Here is a 13000-nt window from a genome sequence, read left to right as displayed (position 1 = left end):
TCCCTGTAGTACCTTTGCAATATTCTGTATAGCTAAAACTATTCTAAAAAATAAAGTTTATTTAAAAGAAAACCTATGGATTGTTCATTGTATCTTTTCACAGAAATCCACAGATTCAAGTCATTGGTTTTCCTGAACTTTAATTATAGTGAAGATGACATGTTTGTGGTGCTGAGGCTATTTCTAGTAAGAAATATTTAGAGTTACATCTTGTAAATACTGCAACATAGTGTCTTAAGAAGAAACTTGCCACATAAATCAAATTATAACAGCATAATAGTAAACAGACTTGGCCACTTGACCAAACTTCTGAAACATGCAAAACCACACACTTTAGACAGACTTTTATCCATAGAGAAATACCTACCTCTGTTTAATTCATGATAGAATATAGGTGATATATTATTAATTCGTTGCATATAATATTCATATAGGATAGAGTCTACTAGCTATTGTATGTCATTTATTATTTGTAATGCCTCATATTAAAGTGCTGAAATGCTCATTTTTTTGGAAGTGCCATAGGGAAGAACATTATAATGAAAACATTCTTCATTTTGCAAAATATATTTCTGATTTTACTCCTATTGTGCAATTGATCCAAGTTATGAAAGTCAATTTGAATTGTCAATCACTGTCTGGGCATGATTTAAATGATGGATTTTGCTTAGAATAGAATAGACTAAGTTTTGTTTCAAAGAAGAGTTCTCTCCTTCAAATTTTATAAATATTACAACTTTACAAGAGAACTTTGTCATCACAGAAAAATATGACAGTATTCTTTCAATTACAAAAGTGTATATGCCGTTGGAAGACACTGGTTATTTTTGTTGGAGTGGGAATAACATTTCATTACTTTCTTATAGTAAAAGCAATTTGAATCATTCCTTTCCACTGAGAGAATGAGACAAAAATGAGCCTTTTAAAAATCTGTCTTGATAATTAAGCATGCAAACAGGTATGCACAATTATTGCAAGCTATTTCATGTGCCAGAAAGTAGAATATTTCAAAACTGAATGAAGGGAAAACTTTTAAAATATTAATATCTTCAGGGCATGTATATGCACGTGTGTATTATTATGAAATAATAAAAATTTTAATTATCCTTCTTATCCTGGAGCATTATATAGATTCATATTTTGCCTTCTTTCCCCCCGTTTACACTTCCAATGCTATTACTTCTAAAATTAAAGTCTTTATTGGTTACTTTTTAATTGCGTTTTTTCCTTTGATTTAGTATCAAAGAGAAGATATGCAGGGGGAGGTCCCATTCAGCATTCAAGTCTGCACAGTTTACACTTATTGGTGTAGAAACATGGGACCAATGGTCCAGCATCAACCTTTTCTTCTGGAAACGACCTTTCTCTGCCCATACTCTAATAACTCTGGATGAAGTCAGCATATTCTTACAACCCCACCCCTTGACCTCCAGTTGAAGAAGGTGAGTCAAAGATGAGCACTTGAAAAGTAAGTTCAATGAGTCCCTCCCACGGATTTCTGGTCTTGTGACTAAAAGAGTTTGTCTCTCTCCACCAACTGAACCTGCAATATACAGAACACAGGAGTTATGCTTGCCATGTTGTAGGAAAAGGTATCCTACAGGCAGAGGGTAGGGAATCTAGCACAGACAGTGGAAATGAGACACACTCAAAACACTCAATTAGCGAGCCCCAGTTGGCCCTAAGGCTCAGGTGCACACATCTCTTTAGCAGACACTATTGGTTCCCAACAAGATCCCCTCAGGTCTTTTTTTCCCCAGTTCTGAGTGCTCATCCTTCAGCTTGTGCCTTCCTGCTAATTGCTCATACCTGCAACCGGCTTCAGAGAATTGTCATTGGCCTCTGGAGCCTCCTGACCATTTGGATAGCTTCAAGAAAACAGTTACAGCAGATGGTGCCTGCTGTAGTCAATTCCTGACTGATCTCTGGGTGCAAGAGCTCACTCCTCTGGAGGGATGGGAAACAAACTCTGCGCTGGAATTTATACTTCAGAGCTCCCTTAAGCTTCAGTCTGGGTCTGGGCTTCACCTGAAATCACACTTTGGATGAACTTCCTCTCTGTCTTCCTTTCTCCCTTTCCTAATTGGTTTCTCCCTTTCCTAATTGGTTTCTCCCTTTCCTAATTGGTTTCTCCATTTCCTAATTGGTTTCTCCTAGAAGTGTCTCATAAATTGCTTGTAGCCAAATCCCTGGCTCAGGATTTGCTTCTGAGAGAACAGGACTTAAGATACTGTTTTTCCATCTGTCTGGTTGCTCTGAGTTTGTTCATGGTCTTTCAGTGGATTCCTTTTCACTTAAATTAATTTACATTGAGTTTCTATCACTTGCTTCCAAGGAAATTTTAAGCACAGCAAATCCTGCTAAAATACTGTAAGTGGAGTTTAAAATAACCAAGTGTGATGAATGTTGGGGGGCGGTTGCATTATTCTGTAATTAATGAAAGGATCTCCATCAACCTGTTTCAGTGGACCAGAGTAAACAGTAATAGCCAAATTTGGGCTATTTCAAATACTGCTGTAATGGATTTTCACTTTAACATTGATAATGAACACTCCTCCCACCCAATTTATATCACAAGGAAAGGCATTCTGGAGTATTTCATTTTCAGAGATGAACTAGTAGGTAATCATGAATATGTCTGGAATTCAGATGATGGTGTAAAATATTTCTCATTGAATGATATTTTATGTATATGGAGTCACCACAAAATTGGGTGAGCAGGTACCACTGCCATCAGCCATTAACTAGAGGGTTGCAAGATTTTTTTTTATTGACATTTTTATAAACATTTGTTTATAACATTATATAAATTTTAGGTGCACATCGTTATATTTTGACTTCTGTGTTGACTATGTCATGTCCATCACCAAAAGTCTTGTTGCCCTCCGTCACCATACACATGTCCCTCTGAGTGTTCCCTCTTCTCCACATTATCTCCAAAATTCGTTGTTTCTTGTCTTTTTAATCATAGCCATTCTGACAGGCACGAAGTGATATCTCATTGTGGTTTTGATTTGCATTTTCCTAATAATTAGTCATGTTGAACGTCTTTTCATGTGCCTGTTGGCCATCTGTATATCTTCTTTGGAAAAATATCTGTTCATATCCTTTGTTCACTTTTTTTGTGTGTGAGGAAGATTTGCCCTAAGCTAAAGTCCTTTGCCAATCCTCCTCTTTTTTTTGCTTGAGGATTATCCCTGAGCTAACATCTGTGCCAATCATCCTCTGCTTTCTATGTGGGATGCCTCCACAGCATGGCTGATGAGTAGAGTGGGTCCACACCCAGGATCCAAGCCTGAAGACCCCACACCACTGAAACGGAAGACGCAGAATGTTAACCACTCTGCCACAGGACCGCCCCCTCTGCTCATTTTTTGATCAGGTTTTTTTGTTGTTGTTGAATTGTATGAGTTCTTTATACATTTGGGATATTAACCCTTTATTGCATATATGACTTGCAAATATCTTCTCCTAATTGGTAGGTTGTCTTTTTGTTTCGTTGATGATTTTTTTTTGATGTGCAGAAGATTTTTAGTTTGATGAAGTCTCATTTCTTCATCTTTTCTTTTGTTTCTCTTGCCTGAGGAGACACCATATTTGAAAAGATATATTAAGACTGATGTCAAAGAGCCTACTGCCTATGTTATATTTTAGGACTTTTATTATTTCAGTTCTTATATTCAAGTCTTTGATCCATTTTGAGTTAATTTTTGTGTATGGTGAAAGATAATGGTCTACTTTCATTCTTTTGCATGTAGCTGTTCAGTCTTCCCAACACCATTTATTGAAGAGACTTTCCTTTCTCCATTGTATGTTCCTTTGTCAAAAATTAGCTGGCCATAAATGTGTGAGTTATTTCTGGGCTCTCAAGTCTATTCTGTTGATCTGTGTGTCTGTTTTTATGCTGGTACCATGCTGTCTTGATTTTTTCTGTTGTCTTTTTAGTCTCCATTTCATTTATTTCCACTCAAATTTTTATTTCCTCCCTTCTATTGACTTTGGGCTTTGTTTGTTCTTCTTTTTCTACTTCTTTTAGGTGTGGTGTTAGATTACTTACTTGAGATTTTTCTTTTTTTTTGAGGTAGGCCTGTATTGCTATATACTTCCCTCTTAGTGCTGCATCCCATAGATTTTGGTATGTTGTGTTTTCATTTTCATTTGTCTTCAGGTATTCTTTGATTTCCCTTTTGATTTCTTAATTGATCCCACAGTTGTTCAGTAGCTTGTTGTTTAGTCTCCATAACTTTGTGACTTTTCCCAGCTTTTTTCTTGTAGTTGATTTCTAGTTTCATAGCATTGGGGTTGGAAAAGATGCTTGAAATGATTTCAATCTTTTTAAATTTATTGAGAATTGTTTCATTTCCCAACATATGGTCTATTTTGAGAATGTTCCATGTGCACTTGAGAAGAATGTGTATTATGCTGCTTATGGATAGAATGTTCTATATGTATGCATCAAGTCCATCTAGTCTATTGTTTCATTTAAGGCCAATGTTTCCTTGTTGACTCTCCGTATAATTTATCCATTCACGTAAGTGGAGTATTAAAGTACCCTACTATTATTGTGTTGCTGTTAATTTCTACCTTTAGGTCTGTTAAGAGTTGCTTTATATACTTTAGTACTCCTATGGTAGGTGCACATATATTAATAAATGTTATATCTTCTTGATGATTTGTCCTGTTTATCATTATATAATGTCCATATTTTCTCTTGTTGTCTTTGGCTTGAAGTCTATTTTGTCTGACATAAGTATGGCTATACCCACTTTCTTTTGGTTGCCATTTGCTTGGAGTATCATCTTCCATCCCTTCACTTTAAAACCATGTTTGTGTTAAAGCTGAGATGGGTCGCCTGGAGGCAGCATATTATTGGATCTTGCTTTTTAATCTATCCAGACAATCTGTGTCTTTTGATTGGTGAATTCAGTCCATTTACATTTAGGGTGATTATTGATATATGAACACTCAATACTGTTATTTTATCTTTTGTTTTCTGGTTGCTCTATATTTCCATTATTTCTTTTTCCTCCTGTTTCTCTTGGTTGTTTCAGTTTGGTAATTCCTGTGATGTGTTTCTCAGATTCCTCTTTTTTTGTTTCATGACTCTGCTCTGCATTTTTGTTTTGTGGTTACCATGAAGTTTGTATAAAAGACATCATAGATGAGATATTCCTTTTTCTTCTGACAGTATCTTATCTTCATTTGCCTATGTAGGGTCCATCCTTTTCCTCTTCACCTTCTATGTCTTTGTTTTCCAAAATTATCCCTTTTTGTATTCTGAGTTTGTTACCAAATTGAAGGGGTTATAAGCATTTTTAATGCTTTCCTTCCCTTTGACCTTAATGTTATAATTAAGTGCTTACTAACCTGTTCTGATACAGAGTTGAAATTTTCTGATTCTATCTGACTATTTCTCACCTTATTTAAAGTTTTGTATACCTTTGCCTTTTCATTTCAGGTAGGAGAGCTCTTTTCATGATTTCTTGTAAGGCAAGTCTAGTGGCGATGAACTCCCTCAGCTTTTGTTTGTCCTGGAAAGCCTTTATTTCTCCTTTGTATTTGAAAGATAACTTTTTTGAATAGAGTATTCTTGGCTGACAGTGTTTATCTTTCAATATTTTGAGTATATCATTCCACTCTCTCTTGGCCTGTAGAATTTCTACTGAGAAATCTGCTGATAGCCTTATGGAGGTTCCTTTGTAAGTTATATTTATTCTCTCTGGCTGCCTTAATATTATTTCTTTGTCATTGACTTTTGACCGTTTTAATAGAATATGTCTTTGATAAGGTCTTTTTACATTGATATAATTAGGTGCTCTATTAGCTTCATAGACTTGTATATTTACTTCCTCCCCCAGGTTTGGGAAGTTGTCCGCTATTATCTCTTTAAATATGCTCTCTGCTCCCTTTATGTTACTTTTCCTAACTTTTTGTAGAATTTCTCCATTTTTGAAAAATCTTAGTTCTGTCTCCTCTTCCACCTGAATCATTTCTAGATTTCTTTCTTCAAGCTTATCAATTCTCTCTTCCATATGGCCTGTTCTATTTTCAATACTTTCTACTTTATTCTTTACCTCATTTATTGAGTTTTTCAGCTCCAGATTTTCTGCTTGGTTCTTTTTCAGAGTTTCATTTTCTTTAGTGAAGTGCTCTTTCTTTTCATTAATTTTATTCCTGAGCTCATTGAACTGTCTTTCTGAGTTTTCCTGTAGCTCATTGAATTTCTTCATGAAAGTTGTTTTGAATTCTCTATCAGTTAGATTACAATCTTCCATGAAATCAAGTTTGGTTTCTGGAGAATTGTCATTTTCTTTTTGTGATAGTGTGTTACTATGTTTTTTTCATGGTGCTTGATGAATTGTTCCTCTGCTGGCACATTTATAGTAGAAAACACCTTTCTTATTTAGGTGAGGCTTTGTTTGCTTTGATTCTCAGCTGCTTCTGGTTTTATTTGAAAGCCTCCACTTTCCACCCTTCACTGCTTCTGCCAGAGGTGTCTTCATCACCCTCATTGTGCTGCTTGTTCCTCTGAAGTTGCTGGTGGCTTGCTTCATATGGTGTCATTGCAGTCACAGGCATTGCCACCAGGATCCCCAGGCTGGCAAGCAATTCTGCTGCTTCTGGAGTTGCCTGGGTTGTGGGTTCCCCCACTGCGATCATGAGCACCTCTGCCATGTCCAAGTTTATTGGGTCTTCAGGCATCATTGCTGTGAGTTGGGGGGACTAGAGCTGCAGGCACCACTGTGGTGGGGACTGGGCTTGTGGACTCCGCTGCACTGTTACCTGGCTCTCCCCAGCTGCCACTTGTATAACCTGCACTGCTACTGCCAGGTTTTCTGGGGGTGTTGGCATTGCTGCTGCTTGGGGTACTGAGTTAGAAGGTGTCACCACCACTGCTGAGTAGGCCAGGTTGCAGGTACCACTGCCACTGCCACTTCCATCGGGAAAGGAGTACCTGGATGGTGGGCACTGCTGCAGTTCCTGGAGCCTCTTCTTGTGTGCCTCAGCACTTCCTCGAGTTTCAGGTCACAGGCAAAACCTCCCAATGCTGAGGAGGAGAAGGGGCTCAGTTTTGAATGCTGCTGCAGTTCCTGGAGCCTCTAGTCTCAGATGCCTGTGCTTCTTGGAGCCTCAGGTCACAGGCACTGCTGCTGCTGCCAGGGATACTGGGGTCTTGCATGCAGTGCCTGCTGCTGGGAGGGCCAGTGTTGGAGGTGCTGTTGCTGGAGGAGGGAAAGGGGCCTAGGCCACAGGTACCACTGTGGTTCCTGGAGCCTCTAGTCACAGGTGCCACAGTGATTTCTGCAGCCTCTGGGAGTGTGGGCTACCTTGGTTCCTGAGACCTCTATTGTGGGTATACCACAGTTTCTGGAGCCTCTGGTCTTGAAAGCTCCTTCTGCTGCTCCCCTGGTTCCACTGACTCCATATGGTCCATTCCAACCACCTTCAGATGTGTAGATGTATGGATCTCTCAGGCATTCTGTTGTGCCATGCAGAGAATCCTTTGTGGTTCTATGGATGACCTGCTGGTTACAAGTAAGAGGGGAGAGACAAAGGGAGGAACTCACTCTGCCCTGGTGCTGACCAGTTGTAAAGATTAAATGAAAGAATGCATGTGAATGTCTGGTATATGGCATGCAACCAATAAATGTTTGTTCATTTCTCTTCTATCATTTCTTCTCTGCTTTATGAGATCATTTATTATAATCATCTTTTTCCATTGATAAATATATGTTGAAATTCTATCATATTCTTTTACCTTTAAAAACATAGGAATTTTTTTTGGAGGGGGAGGTGCTGGGAAAGATTCACCCTGAGGTAACATTTGTTGCTAATTTTCCTCTCTCTTTTTTTTCCCTCCCCAAAGCCCCAGTACATAGCTGTATATTATAGCTGCAGGTCCTTCTAGTTCTTCTACGTGAGCCACTGGCACAGCATGGCTACTGACAGATGAATGGTGTAGTTCTGCCTCTGGGAACTGAACCCAGGCTGCTGAAATGGATCACACTGCACTTCAACCACTTGGCCATCAGAGTTGGCTCAAAACACAGGGATTTTTTTGACACAAAAATAACCTGAAGTACATAATTTCTATTCTTTTTCAGTTTTCTTTTTCCTTCAGAGAATTATTACTTTAATATTTTCTTGTCAAAATTGGGGAAATCATCTAAGTTTGCCAACATAGTTGTTTGGTTTTCTCTTTAATTTCAATGAATCGTTCTCAAACATTAGCATACATTAGAATCATCTGGAGGACTGATTAAAACATAAATTACTGGGCCTTAACTCCAGAGTTTGTCCTCCTCCTCCTTTCTCTAAGTAACAGTAGAACTTCTCCATTCTTTATTAAAGAAGTGAACACACTATTGACATGCTTATATGAAAACCTTTATTTTCTTAAATTATAATTGCTATAAAAAGTACTTCTTATATTATAAGGCTCTCAATAATCGTTTGCCAAGTGAGTGAAGAAACCAACTTCTTCACATTTTAGAAGCCACATATGTCCATATTTCTGCTTTTGGCTACTTCTTTAAGACAAGTGATACAACATTTGGTTTTATCTTTTCTTCATTCTGTATAAACCATTACATCATTTTTGCCAAATTATGAGTGCAGTCAAATTTTTCACAGGTGTTCCCTGCTAAATTTCTGTCTCTCATATTTTTGCTCAACCTCTGTAATGTGTTCATGAATTTGAAGGTTATTTTGGATCAAATTTATTTTTATACTATACAAGTAAATTACAGTCTCTAAGGTTTCTTTTTGAAGTGAGCTAGAGAAAATAATTTTTAAAAAGTGTCACAAATTAGTTTTTACAATTTGGTGTGTTTCTTTTCTTTTCTTTTCTTTTGCTTTTGTTTTTGTGGCTCTTTTCAGTTTAACAGCAAAAAAAAATCCATTAAGAAAATTCAGGTAATTCAATTTGAGGCTTCAGTAAACTGGATGCAAGTGGATGAATTAAGTATATTTTGTGATTGTACGCTACTAAAATAATTGAACCTATACAATCATTAGCTTTGCCCCTTTTCTTTGTCCTAATTCAACTTAACAGCTATTTTTGGTATTCTATTTATTCCAGAGCTTCCAACCAGTATTAGGCACCCACCACATTCAGGTCAAATACAATTTTGAAGGGTTTATCTCCAGGCTTTAACGTCTATAGCTCCAGATATATTGTTTTTTAGTTCTAGCCGTTATGTTTCCTCTTACTCCAAATTTTCGCAGCCTATATTAATCAGCAGGTGTTTGTTGAATACATTCTAATTATTTAACAGCATCCTGCAAATGGAAACAGCTTTGAGATTATACACAGATAGACATGAATTTAAATTTTAACTTCATAGCTTATTAGTTATGTGACCTGAGTCAAATTAATCAAGCTCCCTGAAACTCTATCTATAGAATAGAAATAATCTACATGCCTCACTATGTCGCTGTGAGGATTAAGTAAGATATAGCATGTAAAATACTGAGCAGAGTACCTAGCACATGCCAAAAGTCATATAGCATCTTCCCCACCACAACCTGCATAATCATAAGTGACTTCTCTCTTCCTCTTCCTCATTCTCTTTAGGCTCTGATTGTCAATGTTGTTGTATATTGATCTGCATTCACGCAATCTCATTATCAGCATATTTGTTGCCATGCCCACTAAATATGCTCCATCTGCCACTGTGTTCATATAGCCCTTAAAATTCCTTTGATCACAAGTTCTGCCATCTCATTATGGTGGGCTTTTATTTTATTTTGCTGTATAAACTAAACTTTAGAGATCATGTAATTTATGACCTTTATTAAAAAAATTGCCAATGAAAAGAGTATTTATTAGTAAAAAAACCAATTTAGAAATACTTTGGTAAAATAAACTGCATTCTGTTTAAAACATGGAATGGAAAATGTAAAATAACCATGTGGTTTTATCTGAAGCTTTAAGAATAGAAAATATTTTCCTCACAGACAATACAAAAATGAAACAAAAGAGAATAATAACAATCATTGTAATAGCTTATTGGCCACCAATGTAATTTAAATAGAGACATAAAAGTATGAAAATTTTGGTGTAATTTATTTTTTCACAAGTTAGAATGTCTTTTGGCATAATTTTTATATAGTATTATTTACCTAGAATAACAGGAAATACTTACTAATTTATCTAAGATGTACAAGGTACAGTTTTAGTTCATGAACACACACACACAAAATAAATATATTTATGTGACAGAAATTTGACAAGAATCAGGATAACCACAAGTAATCAGAATGTTACTCTATTCCATTGAAAAACAAAATTGCTTTTGGGCCTAGAACCACTTTTGATATCCTGCATCCTGGTAGAGCTATGTTTATTGATCATTTCCAAATATTTAATAAACCTTGCATTATTGGATTAAATTTAATTTGTTTGTAATGTATTATACTTTAGAGATATGGATTGTATTATACTTTAGAGATTCCTGTCTTAATAGTTTATCTAAAAGTTTTGAGTTGATGTTAATGACAGTTTGACCTGTAATTTTCTTTCTTGTCAAAGTCTCTGTGAGGTCTTGCAGCACAGCTAAATTTTCTTAACAATATAATTTGGAAAATGTTCTCTTTTTTTAAGTTCTATGCTTGTTGCTATTTCCTCCTTTAATATTTTTTGGAATTTAGAGTTGAAGACATCTAGGCCTTCAGTTTTGTGTTTTTAATGAGACTATGTTAGTGATATGAATCAATTTTTGAAAAAGACAAAATTTTCAGAATTTTAAATTTGTTTTCTCTTTTTTTGTAAATTTGTTCAATTGCCCTATTTTTTCAAATTTATTGGGCTAAAGGTGTTTACTGGAACTTCTTGTAAATGATTTAAAATAGCAGGAATAATTTTTAAAATGAGCAAAGTTGGGAGACTTAGTCTACATGATTTCATGACTTAGACTAGAGCGTCCGTAATCAAGAGAGTGCAATAGAAGCCTTAACAGAGATGATGCTATGAACGGAACAGAAAATATACAAGAAATATCACAACACCAAAGTGAGACAATTTAAAAGGTGAAAGGAAAGACTTTTCAACAAAAAATACTGGATATCAGTGTAAAAAGATGTGTCTCAATCTCTACAGTATACCACTTACACAAATTGTTTTGAGATATAAATCTTTTAGAGGAAAGCATAAGAAAATTTCACTGCTTTGAGGTGGTATGCTTATCTTAGAGGAGGTACATAAAACTCTAAGGCTAAAATTCAAAAATTGATATATTACACTCCATCAAAATGATAAACCTATTAAAAATTGCCATTTAGAAAATAAGAGAAGCCACAGACTGTAATCAAATATATGTGATATTTCTAACCCAGGACTTGTATCTATAATATATAAACAACTCTTCCACATAAATTGTAAGGAAAAACAATCATTATAAATGAGTGTATTAGAGTTTTGCAAACAAAGAAGACCAATAGGACATATATATATATATGGAGAGAGAGAGACAGAGACAGAGACAGACAAATATTTATTATATGATATTAACTCATGTGATAACAGAGGCTGAGAGGTCCCAGTCTCCTATCTGCAAGCTGGAGACCCAGAGAAGACTGTGGTGTGGTTTAAAGACCTGAGAGCCAGAGAGCTGAGAGCAGGAGAAGATTGATATCTCAACTCAAGCAGTCAGGCAGAAAGCGAATTCAAGGTTCCTCTGCCTTCTTGCTCAATTCAAGCCCTCAGTGGATTAGTTGATGCCCGCCCACATTGGGGAGGGCCATCTGCTTTACTCAGTTCAACAATTCAAATACTAATTTATTCTGGAATCGCCCTCATAGACACATCCAGAAATAATGTTTAACCAGATATCTGAGCATTGCAGTGGCCCAGTCAAGTTAACACATAAAATTAGCCATCACAAAGGGCAATCTACTTTAACAGATTCTTCACTGAAAAAGATGTCCTATGGCTAATCAGTCATTAAATTTGCTCTCCATCATTAGTTATCTTGGAAATTCCAATTAAAACTACACTACAACGAGATGGCACTACACATTCTCTGGAATGACTAAAGTTGAAAAGCTTGATAACACCAAATATTGATGAGGTTGTGAAGAAGCTGGAACTCTCATACAATTTTGATGCAAATGAAAGATGCTGCAATCACTTTACAAAACTGACAATTTTTAAAAGTTAAACATACGCTTTTTCTATGATCCAGCAATTTCTCTTTGTCCAAGAGAAATGAAAATATCAGAGGATGACTTTCTAAGATGTTTGTAGTAGCTTTATTCATAAAAATCCCAAACTGAAAGCAACCTGTAACTTCACAAGCAGGAGAATGGTGAAACATATTGTCATAGTCATACAGTGGGGAACTACTCACCCATCAAAGGGAATGAGCTACTGAGTCGTCCACAAACAATGTGAACTAAATCAATAGCATGTGTTAAGCGAAAAAAGCCAGGCACTAAAAATACCTATCATAAGTATCATAGGTAAAATAGTATCATAGGTAAAATATCATAGTATCATAGGTAAAAATACCTATCACATGAAGTTTATAGTAAGGTAAAGAACAGGCAAACATAATCTATATTTACAGAAATTAGGGTTCTGGTTGCCTATGAGGGAAGGAAATTCATTGTAAGATTGCACAAGGGGCCATTCTGGGTTGATGAAAGTGTTCTATTTAGTGATTTGGGTTGAGGTTACATGGTACATACATTTACCAAAACTCACTTAAGATATGGGCACTTCATTGCATTTAAAATTTGTCTCAGGGAAACCCAAAAATAATAAGACAAATAAATTAGGTATCATAATTATTCCGTCTTATTAATGAGGAAACTAAGACATTGAGAATTTAAACCGCTTATTCAAGCTCACTTATCTATAAATGATAGAGCCAGTATCAAATCCAGATAATTCCTCACAGAGGTATTTGACTCACAGGCTTTAAGGAAACTTCTAAGGCAGAGATATTTAAGGTTCTTCAGTATCATAGAATGTAGAATTTTGCTACCTTTTTTTTCA

General features: G+C 36.0%; 1 long non-coding RNA gene across 1 annotated transcript in view; it reads left to right on the top strand.

Moving 5' to 3' along the window:
* LOC139083831 (uncharacterized) overlaps window positions 1–10056 on the top strand; it is a 116690-nt gene extending 106634 nt beyond the window's left edge. Inside the window, exons 4-5 of the long non-coding RNA XR_011540798.1 lie at window positions 1239–1442; window positions 7868–10056. This is a non-coding gene — a long non-coding RNA (uncharacterized lncRNA). The remainder of the gene's footprint in view (window positions 1–1238; window positions 1443–7867) is intronic.
* Window positions 10057–13000: the final 2944 nt, after the last annotated feature.

The sequence above is a fragment of the Equus przewalskii genome, chromosome 6 (genome assembly GCF_037783145.1).
Source record: "Equus przewalskii isolate Varuska chromosome 6, EquPr2, whole genome shotgun sequence".
Taxonomy (NCBI): domain Eukaryota; kingdom Metazoa; phylum Chordata; class Mammalia; order Perissodactyla; family Equidae; genus Equus; species Equus przewalskii.
Note: the sequence above shows the minus strand (reverse complement) of the source record. Positions and strands in the feature narration are given on the sequence as shown.